The following is a 15,327-nucleotide window of genomic DNA, read 5'->3' as shown; positions in this document are numbered from 1 at the left end:
TGGGCCAAGCGGCCCAGAGGGGGGGAACATCTAGATTGCCGCAGGGGGCCCCCCGAACAGATCACACCGCCAAAATTAATATGCGTAAAAATTAATATGCTGTATATATTATTGCATGTTAATTAATGGGTAAATTTTGACTAAAGTGATCTCGACCGAAATCACATTAGAAATAGTGCTCTGGATTTGCTGTTGGGAAGTTTTATATATTAATAAAAAATATAAAATAATGTGGCTTGGGTTGCTACTGTAACTTTGGTTGATGCTGGACAGTATTTACAGTAAGTTTTTCAAAGAGCGGGAATGAAACACGTTTTTTTTTTTTTAACAATATGTTTATTAAGATTTTGCAAAATACAGGTAGACAAAGAGAGAGGCTCAATAGCGATTGCAAATAGCAACGGGCTGAGGGAGAACGGAAACGGCGCAGACCTCTCTTGGTTTGTGAGGATGGAGGAAGATGGGCATATAGAGTTTTAATCCATGAGACAAATTGGCTACCAAACCCAAATCCCTCTAATACCTTCACCATATAGGCCCATTCCACCTGATCAAATGCCTTCTCCGCGTCCAGGCAGACGGCAGCCATCTTAGAACCCTCCCCGTACTTATGGTATATTATATTGTCTTCTGACATTAAAGAATGAAAACCTATTGGGAACAAAGCCGGTTTGATCAGCATGGATGATGGATGAAATATATTCATTTAACCTGTTTGCCAGTATCTTCGCAAAAATGTTCATGTCTGTATTCAGTAACGAAATAGGACGAAAAGATGAAGGCTCAGTCTCATCCCTACCATCTTTTAGTAGTAATGAAATATTAGCTTCATATAGTGTAGGTGGGTAAAACACAATAAAGAACTTCACCCCCCTCCCCCGTCCCACTTTCCCAAAACTTGAGAACATAAACCCCACATTCCAGGGTTGCCGGACCGTATAGGCACAACTAAAGAGAAGCTAAGTTAACACAAGGGCCCTACGCCCCCTCTCCAATAATGTGAAGAAATGCTTATGAACTAAAAAAAAAAAAAAAAGAAACAGTCATGAAAATGTCCCGGTCTGGGTGATATTAATAAGTCGTGAAAATGTCCCGATATGATTCTAAAATAAAAGTCTCACAGGCCTACCAGCATGCTGTGTCGGCGAATTGGCGACTATTCGCCTTATTCACCTCAGCTGCCATATTGGTCAGTCTGACGTAATTAGGGGTGCGGATGCGGAAGTTCCCGTTGACTTCAATGTTACTGTAAGTTCACTGTAAAAAAGTTCAAAACTTCAAAGTTCACTGTAAAAACACCACTTCAAGAACCAAAATAGTCAAAATAACAGGCTGAATACAGTATCGGGGTTACAAACTCATCATTACCAGACTCTGATTGTTTTTCACTGCCGTTGTTTTCGCGTTTGGATATACATGGAGGTGAATGCAACTATGGCTCATTCACCTCCATGTATTTCCAAACGCGAAAACAACGAGTTTTTTTCATGGTTTATCATTGTACCGGTTATCGCGTCATCCCTAGCCGCCTGTTTCTCATCCCGACTGACGAGACACAGCGAGCGCCGTACAACACGTTACACCAGCAATTACAGGTCATAATCATAACATAATTGGGTGCTGAATCTGTGGTAATTAGCAAAGTACCCCTACACCCTCAGAGGTTTGTGCACGGTGGGCTGAAAAGCTTCAGTTGATGTAATGAGAGGGAGAAGTCAAAACGGCGACCGCGCCGTGCCACAAACTCCTTGAGTGAACGCGAGGGGAATGTGGATGGGTGTCCGCCGACGAAAGAAGCACCTGGAAAGTGGATCCGCTGACAGCGCCGCAGTGGGTGCCAAGACACAACGAGCAGGTGTAACATCAGGCCTGATTGTGAAGACCACAAGCAGCAGATGCATGAAGTTGTGAGTAATTTGTCCTGTGATTTCGGATGTGTGTGTGCGCGTGTGCGTGTATGAGTGTTTAGAACAGAAAGTTTATTTCCCATGTGTAACAAATAGGGGTACAGGCACACAATCAGTTCCTCATTCCAGTCCTAGGTATGCAGCCAGACATTTAAAGGTTCCCAAACTGGCAATTTAATATCTGTAGTCTGGCAGTTTATCAATGTCATCCTCATCTATTTCTGCCATCCGATCATGGATGACTATGTCTGTGTCCATAATGTAGGCAGTGCAATTAAATTGCATTTAATTGTATGTGAATTAGTTCCCACGCTTGGGTAATGTGTGTGTGTGTGTGTGAAAAGTACTGTGATAATGAGGTGCATGAATATGTATTTGTCTTCCTATGGTGGCTGATTTCTTGCAGAGGTCTGGCTTCTAGCCAGGATATGTAGATATTGATAAGCTTGCTGTTTAACTTTCATTACGTTTTCCTGTATGGGAATGAAACATTGAAATCATTAAAGGACTTGACGAAAGTAACTTCAAGAAGTTGCTCATGTCGTTTCAGCATGTTCACTAGAGAAAGGAGAGACCTTGGGTTTATGTGGAAGAACAAGGAAAGGAGGGAGACATTCCCAGTTGAGGAAACTGAACTAGAATTAACATTGTCAGAGCGTTCCACGTATGGCCTCTGAATTCACAGTCACTGTCTCCCAAAAATAACAAAACAAAATGAATGAGACATATTAATGCTCTCTGCCAATTTGTGCATCTTCCAGAAAACTTTTTTTTTTTTTCCAAAAACTGTCCGTCCAAGAATTTGAACTACAACTAATCTGGGTCTGGCATCAGAGGAACGGAGAACAGCCAACAGAACCTCGGACGATGGAACCAAACTAAAGAGGCGTTCTACGTCCCTACAGTGTAACACACAAGGACAGCTGATCTGAACAAGAGATTTCAGCTGTAACACTTCTATGTTACCTAAAGGTCAAAATGATTTACAATGTTGTTGATGTACTGTAGTACTGTCATTGTGAGGACACAGGTATACGTGAAAAAACACAGATAATAATGGTGTAGAGTATGATGTGGTGCAAACTCTTCATAGGAGTGTTATGACTTGACTTGACATGACAGGCTGTATTTGATTAGTTTTATGACCACTGGCACGTACTGTATTCAATGAGAACGTTAACACTTTTCACAGTCCCCAAAAAAGTTTTGTGAGGCGGGAGGCCCTAGGCATTTGCCTGTTCCGCCCTGTGAGGACACGACACAGGATATCTAGTATTCTCACTGCCAAAGAATGATGAACCGATTAAAGGCTCAACAAAGTTTATACTGCTAAAAAAAACAGAACAAAAAATCAGCATTCACCCCTATGGCGATCAATTTCATAAAAAGTTATGACCTGACTTGTTTCCGTTGCTCTTCAGAGCACCTTTTTTAATTCAGGTAGTTCCTGGAGTTCTCCCAATATCCTTCAGGCTTATTGGTGCTGGGAGAACCTCCAGCCCTCACAGAGGACAACCCAAAGACTGCAGCGAAGCTGGGCCTGGACTGGACCGACATGAGGGACTACTACACCTGGGGACTTGGCTGTGTGTACATCAGGCATTCACACCCGCTGCATAACAGGTTTATGTCCCCTGAGATAAAGATTCATGGATGTGATCATTGGAATTGACTTTTAACTGACCCACTCCCATAAAACTGAGGCTAATTGTGGCAGAATAGGAACGCGTCACCTTTGTGAAAATACCCGTCTATTGACGTCTCCATCTTAACGACATGAATGACCTTTGTGAGTCACACCCTTGAGACGAACCACAAGCGCCGAGGGGAATTCTGTCGTATCCCTTCGTGCTACAAGGTTGTTCCACCAGGCTGGTTCAGCCTCCAGTAACTGGCGTCCATGTTTTGCTGTGCGCTCTGCTAGGCTGAAAGGTCTTTCTCCTCAAGGCTGTCCTGCCTGCTAAGGACTACCCGTCTCCTGACTCTCCTAAAATTGCCCGCCGCCTCCAGGGGATTTGATCTGGAACTGAAATTATAGTCATGTGGAAAAACTGAGAACATTCAGCTAGTTAAAAAGGTGCCCTCCCAAATGCTGCGTTTATGAAAGACTTTCCAAGAACAACCCAACATACTGCCTTCCCTATAAGCCTACTCTAGCACTGATTAACTACCACCATCGCATCGCCCTGGGTGATCTAGTAATTGAAGAGGCTCGGTCAATATATAAGGTGAAAATGAACCATACTGGCAGAGCGTGGGCCATGACTGGGAGAGTACTGGAAGCCATTAGGAAGCTCGTAGACTCTCACCTGACAGGGGAGCAGAGAGACTGAGGGAGAAGGAAGCCCCCCCCTGGGAGGGTCTCCACAGGGACTTGTGTCTGTCACAAGTCTGTCTGCCAGCGCTGAGTATCTCGCAGTGAAACGAGGGGTAGCTCAGGGAACACAGTACACATCATCTAAACTTTTATCCATTCTGTTATAAGAAACGAACAGAAGAACCACAATCAATACTAGGTAGTTCTATTGCAGATTGTGTGGGGAAAATACTGTTTGTGTGTGTGCCCCACACATATGCACACACAGTTTTTTTCCCTCCACACAATCTGAAAACACTTGATATGTCCATCACCCCATTTCAATGATACCCAGGTTGGAGCAGTGCTGTCTACCTAACCTAATTGACATCAACCTGTATTCCATCTAGCAAGGTTTCTCTCTCTCTCTCTCTCTCTCTCTCTCTCTCACTCTCTCTCTCTCTTTCTTACTGGGGTAGGAAGAGCAAGAGGGAGGGGCAGGGGGGGTGGGGGGTCTAATTTCTGTATCAGTTTGGCGGCTGATGTCTGTGTGGTCCACATCACACCGGAGAGAGAGAGAGTGCAGAGTCCATCTGAGACATTCATTATGTACTTCATCAATCTTTTGGGATTCTGGCATTTCACTAGCAGAACAAATTGTCAGTTATCAAAACTCAATTTCAGAAATGACATGTCAGAATTCTCCCTCTCGGTCTCTCTCTCTCCCTCTCTCCACCTCTCCTTCTCGCTCGCTCCGCCCCGCTCTCTCTCGACACGCGCTACTCAGCTCTCCCCTGTTCAGCATGAAATAATATTGAGGCCCTCCCCCTTCAAAGGACAAATGAAGTTCAGCCCCCCCGCCTATCACTAAACAGCTTAGCGCCCGGTGGGTTTTGTGTGTAAAGAGTTAATCATTCCTGGCCAACAGCTTTCCTCTGGGAAGATAAGACTGTTTATAAATTGATTTGGTTATGCTTCATTGATAATAAAAGGAGCCAGGCTTTGTTTACGTAACTTAAATACAAGTGTGTGCACACACACACACACACACACACACACACACACACACACACACACTGGACTGGAGTTAAGTGAAAGAGAGAGAGTCATGCGGCATGCGAGCTGTTGAAAGGCTGACAGGGTCAACCTTGAGAGGGGAGAAATATCCTTAAAGAGAAAAGTGTGGTGGACCAGCACCAGAGAACATTTGAATCCTTGTTCACTCGCATTAATGAGTCTGTATACAAGTGTGCTGGCAAATATACACAGACGCTCACACTCATGGCACATGTACTGCATGAGTTCATTCTGTCACATGCATGTTCATACTCTCAGACATGTACGTATTCTCTCTCAAACACGCACACACATGCACACACACAGACACACGCACGCGCCTTTGTATCGCATTAAAACAACTGACAGGCTTCACAGTTTCCCTGTGTTATCCACATGACATCCATGCATGTTTTTCCACAGATTAACATTACCCAAAACGTTTATCTCCCACGGTACACACGCTGTCGCCTTCCTGCGCTCAAACTGCCAACTGACATCAATAAGGCGAGAGAACAATCTTGCTCCATTTGGGATTATGAATGAATAGCATCAGAAGCCCATTGATTTATCAACAGGTGCACTGCAAACACGTTGTTCTCCACCGATGATGCATCTCCCCTTTATGTCAGTGAAGCAGTGGGAACAAGTACATTTACTGTAGTTTACTGGAGTCATTTGCAGGTTTATTCTGCTATGTACATGTACTATATACACACATCACACACCATTTTGTATTTTGCCCTGTCCTGTCTTTGCTCTGTCCCGTCTGGTCCTTGAACCTTGTCTAATGTTGTCTGTCCATCAGTGTTATGCACCAACTGACCACAACAAACTCCTAGTATGTGTAAAAACCTACCCGACAAAATAAAATGTATTCTGATTCTGGTTTTGATTCTGATAATCCACTGCCGTTATATTTTTGACATTTTGTCGCCTTAATTGAAGCATATAGACGAATAACTGTACAAGTGCCATATACATTTACAGTTGTGTTACTGTTTTGTAATCTCAGTGTCTTCTGACATTAAAAGAGGGTTAAATGCATAGCACTACATAGAAGACTGTGTACTTGCAAGTGATGTACAGTATATCATTCACACTAAATATGATTAGGATGGTCTGTTACTAATCAAGCGCTCCCCAAAAAATCCATACAAGTACACACATACAGTATACAGTATGGGTATTCGTCTAGAGGCCTCTTATCGGTAACCTATCGTCCCTGACCGAAAACAATCTAGAAAGTTAAATCAAGCACAACAACCGCTCATAGTGCATCATTGTTTGTTGTTTATGAGCAGATGGGTATGACACAGCTGGTGTTAGCTGATGGGCTAATCATTGCTAGTTTCGTGGCCATCGTCCCATTTACATCCTTTAGCAGCCAAGCACAACTGCGGCTAAGTTAATATATAAAGCTTCTTAAAATGTAATCAGTTAGCGAGCTAGACACAACAGCTCGTCAGTTAGTGATCAGGTTACCTCTTGAGTTGCAGAGTGCCCGAATGCTGAAACATTAGTGGCCTCTAATCATTTGAGATGTCCTTTTGCTAACCCAGCATGGGAGAACAGGCATGCTTTTGTAAGTAATCGTCCTGCACTTGCCTCAGACAAGCTTCAGAGGTCACACACAACAAATAAATCCACACATGGGATCATGGGGATTGGGAATAAGAGTTTTATGACACACCAGCAGACACCCCATCTATGGTCATGAGAAATTAATGATGGCTGGATACACATGACCTAGCCATACACATGACCTAGCCATACACTATCATTAGTCTACTGTAAGCTGTCCAACATTATCAAACTACCTAAAAAAGAACCATCTAATCTATCCTGTGAAATACAACGACTATAACTACTAATAACTGAACCCACAATGCACCTAACCTCTATACTAACCTATGTGAATCATAACTATATAATGTAGAACAAGGACCATACAAACATGCAAGCTCCTCAAGCTCTGAACTCTGTAGAGTAGAAGGGCCCCTTGAGTAGAATGGACTATATTTTTACACAGTATATTTTTTGTGTATAAAGCAAGTAACAATGGGAAAAATGATCTGTAGCTGTGAATATGAAGTGTGGCAGCAGTGGTGGGCTCTGGTAGGCTACATCTAATAGACCTTTCCAACCTGTCAATCATGCGGAGAATAATAACCAATAAGGTTGCTTGATTTCTTAAGACCACACCTCTGATGTCCCACAAACAAAACTTGCCCCACGTTGTGTTCATAGATTAGACATTAGTTTGAAGAAAAAGGTTCTTAAAACATACAGAAAGGCTACGGTACAGAACATTTCATCGGGGGGGGACAATAAAGATTTGTCAATCAAACCTGCAAATGGAGGATGTATCAATACCTATAACACAACTGAACCCTTTGGTGACAGGAACATACTGTAGTTATTCAGTATAAAAGGTAAACCGGGTCTACAGAGTCCAACGCACTGAAGTGAATCCCAAAGGTGATACCTCACCTCATGCCCCTTTGATTTTTGTCAAATAAAATGTAACTGAACAACACACACCACAACACCCCCCTCAACCCCCAACCTCTTCTGTCTCTCTCCCAGACAGAGCCTGGTCGTCCCGAGGGAGCGAGTACAGGTGAGGTGAACTTCAAGTCAAACTTCAAGTTGCTTCTCACTCCCCTGAAGCAGTCAGGCTGGTGTCAAATTTAATTTGCCATGCAACGCAGTATAACCTTGGTGAGAAGTTTCTGAATCATTTGATTAGTCTCCCCCCACTAAAAACGGGTCTATGGGTTTAATAGGATTACTGTTGCTCTTTAAAAGCGCCCTGCGAGCTAGTGGAGAGCCTGGCCAGATGTGGGAGGATCGGGGCTGCAGGAGCTCACGCACCATATGGACGAGGAGGCCAAAGGAGGTTTGCAGATGAAAGAAGATATACTTTACTCATTAAAGTATTTTAAACTCTTCGCGTCAACTAGTGAGCTGCATGTCACATATGGCGGGAGGGGAAAAAAAACTGGCCCTACATTTCCACCAACACAACGTTCTGCTGCCTACACTGCAAAATATCACAAGATTGCTTCTCCCCCGCACTCATTCATGTCATCATGTCATCAGACAGCTCCTCTCATGACTGGATCCCTGTGGTGTGCCACACATCGGCCTGTCTGGCTTTGCCCAGAGAGAGGGGGGGGGGGGGCTTGAAGACGCTCAGAGAGAGAGAGAGAGAGAGAGACAGAGATGTCTTGAAGAGAGGAAGATAGAGAGCCTGGGATCAGAGAGAGAGGGAGAGAGAGACGGAGAGAAAGCATTAGAGAGAGAGAGAGAGAGAGAGAGAGAGAGAGAGAGAGAGACAGAGATGTCTTGAAGAGAGGAAGATAGAGAGCCTGGGATCAGAGAGAGAGGGAGAGAGAGAGGGAGAGAAAGCATTAGAGAGAGAGAGAGAGAGAGATAGAGAGACAGAGATGTCTTGAAGAGAGGAAGATAGAGGGCCTGGGATCAGAGAGAGAGAGAGAGAGAGAGAGAGAGAGAGGGAGAGAGAGCATTAGAGAGAGAGAGAGAGAGAGAGAGAGAGAGAGAGACAGAGAGACAGAGATGTCTTTAAGAGAGGAAGATAGAGGGCCAGGGCCCCGTACTACGAAGCATACTCAACATATCCAGGATAACCTTTCGCTAGCTCGCTCGAGTAAACCGGACAACCGCAATCATGGATAAACGGTACTACAACGGTGGCTATCAACTCGTTAAGTCTACCCAACTGATCCAATCTAGCTATGAGCGCGTTCACGGTAAAAGGGGAGGTATTTGCTCGAAATGACCAATCACATACCTTAGTATGGGTATTCGGACACGGCCATGGACAAGGCAAAGAATACGCACAACCAAGTTCCGTCCACCGCATTTTACAGAGGAGGAGCAATATTATAGAAATATGAACTATTAGCGCAACACAGTCGCTACTACCAAAGGCAGGAAGGAAAGCTGGAAAAATACTGCCTACGTTTTATCATTATCCTCCACATGAACACGAGTAGGCTAGATCATTGGGCTATGCCTATTCTTATGGCGTGTAAAGCAATTGTAGCCTATATCAATATATCTTATTCAACCTCTAGACTGGCAGGGGACGCTTAAATAAAGCAAATGTAGGCTATAGTTTTTAATAGTTTCAGGTTGGACTAGACAATGTGATGTCTCTATACAAGAGGAACTAGAGATAAAACAGGCTATTAAGATGGAAAAAGTGAAGCTCGAGGTGGAAGTAGGCTATAAGCCTACGGGGAAAAAGTAGCCTATTTCAGTAGGCCTATAAGGTCATTGATTGTTAGGCATTGGTGTTATTACAATTCAATTAATATGTAGCCTAGTTCTCTTTATTCCTAGGAGCAGGAGGCTAGTCTAATAAATCAACATTAAAGACTTCAAAATTGAATAGAAAATGAGTGTTTTTACTTGGTTCTCCATCACCCACAGCCTACACGAAACTGCATGTAGGCTAATAAAACGCAAGTGCATAGCATGTCGACTGTAAATGCACAAGGCAAAATATGGCTCAAGCAGCTGTCATTCTGCAATTTTTCATATGATATTGGGGAAAGCCAAAGAGGGTTTTGTCGGTTTGTAAAAAGTCTTCTTAAGAACCTCTCGCTGTTCGCGCACAGCAGATTATTGTTTAATTCGCACACTGAAGTTCCATATAGAATCTTAACGTCCATATACCTTTTTCCAAGGTTTTGATCGGTCAGCGGGCAGTGCTTCATACGTTTTGATCCGTATTCTGGAACTTAACCTGCCCCGGAGCAGGTTAGCTCGGCAGCATAAGTTACCATGGCGATATAGCACGGTAAAATGTGAACCACCTTCGTAGTACGGATAAACCAGGCTTGAACCTGAAGTTATCACGCTAACCACATAATCCTGTTTCGTAGTACGGAGCCCAGGGCTCAGAGACAGAGGGGGGGGGGCTGCTGAGAGAGAGAGAGAGAGAAAGGGAGAGAGGGGGAGAGAGCAGGAGAGAGAGAGGAAGAGAGAGAGGGAGGAAGAGAGAGAGAGAGGAAGAGAGAGAGGAAGAGAGAGAGAGGAAGAGAGAGAGGGAGAGAGAGAGAGAGAGAGGTAGAGAGAGAGAAAGGAAGAGAGAGAGAGAGGTAGAGAGAGAGAGAGGTAGAGAGAGAGAGGGAGACAGAGCTCAAAAAGAGAGAGAAAGAGGAGGAAAGAGATAAAACATTGATGGAGAGAGAAGCTCCAGTAATCATAACGATCCGGTGTGCAACAGTAAATCGCGGCCCCTGGAACATCAGTATTCCTCCGACCTGCCAGACTACTCAGGGCACTCTGTAATTTGCCATAAAAAAAATAAAGATGACGCCCAAACAAAAACAAATCTGAGATGATACAAATTAGGAGTTAGTCTGTCAGAGCAGTAAATTTCATCCTGTGCCGCGTAAAACCCCATGCTTAAACCGAAAGCGCGGGGCCCCGAAATTAATGAGCTGTCTGTTGGCGTGACTCTACTCCCTTGTATCCCTGTGCATTCCGCCTTGACGGTGAATCAATCTGCCTTTATGGTAATGATGCTTCAATGCTGGAAATTATTGCATTAAATGGATTGCATGCGTTTTTGTGTGCGAAAAGTGAGACGTCATACTTCAGCGCGCTCCATTTGCAGCCGTATTCCCTCCAGGGAGGCCGAGGATTGTGACCGTTCAATTTGAATATGGTTATCTGGACATATACGTCCGCAGTCCATATGGAGTCCCGCCATGTTCTCACGACTGCCACATATCAGGCTGCTTTCCGCAACCTCGCTCCACCTAAGCAGACGATGGCAGTCTGGTGAGCCTCCTAGGTCTCTTTGAAGTGAGATGGTGGGGCTCGTTGGATCAAAAACCTCCACCCAGCCCTGGTGGCGTTGCCACCCACATCTGGGTGACTCTGCGTGGGTGGATCCTGTCCCCCCCGCGGGGTGCCAGACAGGGTCTCTCTCCCTCTCAGCATGGTCGCTGGCTGCTAACTGACACTCCGATAAGCCCGACGCTACCTCGAGACCCAGTGCTGACTCACCACTTGCCCTTTCAGATTAGAAAAAGGTCTTTGTGGAGGGGAGGGGGGGGGGCGCATGAGAACGGAATGCAGCCCTGGGTCGGGACAAATAACCCCACTAACCTCCGTTCACACCGGCGGAATCAACCCCCAAAAGTAGGCGAGCTGGGGGGAGGATGCGTCTGCTGATGTTGCACTAATGCTGGAGATGGAAAATGGAATGGTGCCCCCCCCCCCCCCCCCCCCCGTCTCTCCATCCATCCACCCATCCATCTTTCCATCTATCTCTCCACCAGCAGAAGTGGCAGGGGTGTGAAAGTGAGTGTGACCCCCACCTCCCAGCTTCTGGGTCATCTCGCGGGGTGGGTGCTCTGGCCAGGCTGCACGCTCAACTAGCTCAACGCTCCTCAGCGGACCAAAACGGAGCCATGCGTATTTAGCATTTCATTATGGCGTATGAATATGAGAGAGTGGACTTGTAGTTTTAATACCGCTGACTGTGAACGATGGTAATGCCTGTCCTGTATGCATGGATCTTTTTCATTTCCGGCGCCTAACATAGAATGATGTGACACGGGGTGAAAATAATGTGTCAGTCATGTCTTTTTTTGTCTTCCCTTCTCTTTTGCGCTTGCCGTCCTTCGACGTCACGGAACGCAGAGCTGCCGCCCCCACCCCCAGCAGCCCCTCCCGGACCCGACGGTGTATCTCCACCTCCTCCACCTGCGAGATGACAGGTCGTCAGGAGGTCTGATGTTGTCACCTTCAGCCAAGAATCCCCCTCCCTCCCTCCCTCCCTCCCTCCCTCCCTCCCTCCCTCCCTCCCTCCTTCCTTCCTTCCCTCGCGCGGCAGCTTGTCTGGCAATGTCCAAGGGGACAGAAGGAAGGCGTCTGTGGGGAGCAGAAACTGCTTAGACAAACCCCGATGTCTTATTTATATTCTGGCCCTGCAAATAGAAACATATACATTAGTATTTACCCACCGGTCGAGAGGGAGGGGGCAAAACGCATGACTGGAGACAGACAGAAGGTGAAATAATCCATCATGTCGGCACCAAACTGAAATAGCAGTCCCCCCCCCCCCCCACAGACCAGCCGCCTCCACGGGGCACGGCACGGGACGGGGGGGTTCTCACGCCCTACCCCTACGGAGGCCCTTTGGCGGCTCAAAGAGTTTTTTTTTTTTTTTTTTTTACCGGTAAGCGAAAAACACAAAAATACCCCACTGCCGAGCAGCCCCCCCCCCCCGCCACGCCCAGCATGGAGCGTGAGGTTCCTATTGCCTCTATGTATCCATTACCGCCTCCCTCCTGGGGGCCGCCCGCGCGCGTCAATATAGCCGACTAAAAGGGCCGCGAGAAGCTCGACCGGTGGCACCTTCCCATTGACGGAGCCTCGTCTTGGGCGGATCGATAGCGTATTAATACGGGACAATGGACGCCGCCCGCCCTCACAACCCCCCACGTGCACATGGGTGTGTGACACTGGGCCTGGTCGATGCCAAGGCACAACCAGGGGTTTTGTGAGGGAGGACTCGGGTTCTGCTGGGGGGGAGGCTGTGCCTGTGTGTGTGTGGTTGAATGTGTGTGTGTGTTTATGTGTGTTTCTGTCGGTGTGTGTGGTTGAATGTGTGTGTGTGTGTGTGTGTGTGTGTTTCTGTCGGTGTGTGTGATTGAATGTGTGTGTGTGTTTGTGTGTTTCTGTCGGTGTGTGTGGTTGAATGTGTGCGCGTGGGGGTGTGTGTGTGTTTCTGTCTGTGTCTATGGTTGAATGTGTGTTTGTCTTTGTGTGTGGTTGAATGTGTGTGTATGTGTGTGTGTCTGCCTGTGTGTGTGTTTCTGTCTTTGTGTGTGGTTGAATGTGTGTGTGCCTGTGTGTTTCTGTCTGTGAGTGGTTGAATGTGTGTGTGTACCATGTTTGTGTTCTACATTTGTGCGTCTGACTTGGGTAATGTGTGTGTGTGTGTGTGTGTGTGTGGAGCTGTGACTTGCCCCCCAGAGGTCCCAATCACAGTCTGCCAGAGTGGAGAGAGCAGCTCCACTGCCCACTACCTTCCCCACCCCTCCTCAACCTTCCTCTCATCTCCTCACCCCTCCCCTCCTCTCTGCTCCTCTCCCCTATTCCCCTCCTCTCCCCTATTCCGCTCTCCTCTCTTCTCCTCTCTCCTTTCCTCTCCCCTCCCCTCTTCTCCCCTCCCCTCAGACACAAGAGCTCTGCCTCTGCCTGGGAGCCCCTGTGACAAAGCCACAGAACATGAGGAACCAAATGACATGTCCTCTGTGTGTGTGTGTGTGTGTGTGTGTGTGTGTGTGTGTGTGTGTGTGTGTGTGTGTGTGTGTGTGTGTGTGTGAGAGAGAGAGAGAGAGTGTTAGAATAGTCTAATTTATCAGTCTCAGTCTGAAAGACGAGGTATTGAGTCAATCAAGTGACCTAAAGATCATGTGACGACGCTAGGACGTGATCAAAGGTTAATAATATTTATTGAAGTTAAACTAATCGATTATCAAAATAATATGAAAACACAATTAAATAATAGATGGAAAAACACATGCGGCAATATGAAAACAACAGAAATGAAAAGGATGATGTCATAGATTATCACAGCCTATCCTAAATCCTCTAAGCTTAAACAACACTTGGCATCACACCACATCAAAAGAGAATGCTGGATGGCAACCTTATGGGTAGTGTGTTTAAAAGTGAGGTGTCCGGAGGTGGTGTTGGCTCGAAGAATGGAAAAGGCAGATGACGTGATGGTCGCTCGGTTCGATGCAGGGGCAGCGTGCCTGCACTCTCGTTGAAACAGTGATGGTAGACTGTTGTGTGAACGTTGAAGTCCGCGGAGGTTAGAGTTCAATTTCAGCGTTGCTCGGTGTACAGCAACTAAAATGGTTCAGAGTTGCAAATGTCTCATTTAAAACATCTGCTCTCGCCAGAGGTGAGTTTGTGGAAATTCCTAAGACCCTGGTGTCAACTACAGAGATCTTATCTAGCAGTTCAGCAATTCCATACAGATTGACTTTCATCAATCAGGCACAAGCTTGGATTCTGGGGTTATGTGTTACTTGGAGAACACAGAACCTGAGAGAGTTGAGAGAAACTTGAGAGAGAATCTGTCTGATCCCTACTTAAAAAGGGCAAGAAATTGAGGTGTGTCCTGTTTACATAGACAGCACCAATTGGTCACACAGAGTGACCCCTGCTCCCGTCATAAAAGGGGAGCCAAGATTCTCTTAGGAGTCTGGAATTATCAAATATCCCTGTTATGGTTTCAACATATTACAATTGCCCAACATGCCTAATCAACTGATTCATGATTTTACCTTCAGATTGATACCAAACATTGCTAGGTTGATTCAGCAGCATAGGACCAGTTATTTACAACACAAAGTAACACTTGGTTACAAATACAATGCATCAATGCCCATATTTTATTCCCAGGACTTATTCTTGTGTTGGTTGCATCACATAGTTGGGAGTAATTTCGCTTTATTAAATAAACAAGACAAAGAATGTCATTCCTTTGTTTCACTGTGTGAGTCTGCTGTTGGGAGATCTTCCTTGGAATGTGTGCCCTGGGTTTATTACCACGGGGGGTGGGGAGAGCAGGATGTCCGGGATCTTTATCAGGCGTCACCAACATTCCAATCAGTGAGATGGTCTCACAATATGGTCTGTAGAATATTTGTCAGGTCCATAATCTACTACACCACACTGTATAACCCTGACCTAACATAGTTATCATACGACACTGTATAACCCTGACCTAACAGACTTATCATACCACACTGTATAACCCTGACCTAACATACTTATCATACCACACTGTATAACCCTGACCTAACATACTTATCATACCACACTGTATAACCCTGACCTAACATATTGTGATAAACCAACAGGGGAGGGGGGAGTAGGAGGGGTACTGATATTGTGCAACCGTGAACTGATAGGACGGATTGCACTAATTGCGAACCGGTGTGGACGCTGGTCCGGACTCTGGATTAAACGGGCAGAGCCAGCAGTTGTTTTTGGTCGCTG

Source organism: Borostomias antarcticus (assembly GCF_949987555.1).
Source record: "Borostomias antarcticus genome assembly, chromosome: 17".
In the NCBI taxonomy this organism is placed as follows: domain Eukaryota; kingdom Metazoa; phylum Chordata; class Actinopteri; order Stomiiformes; family Stomiidae; genus Borostomias; species Borostomias antarcticus.
This window is presented reverse-complemented; position numbering follows the sequence as displayed.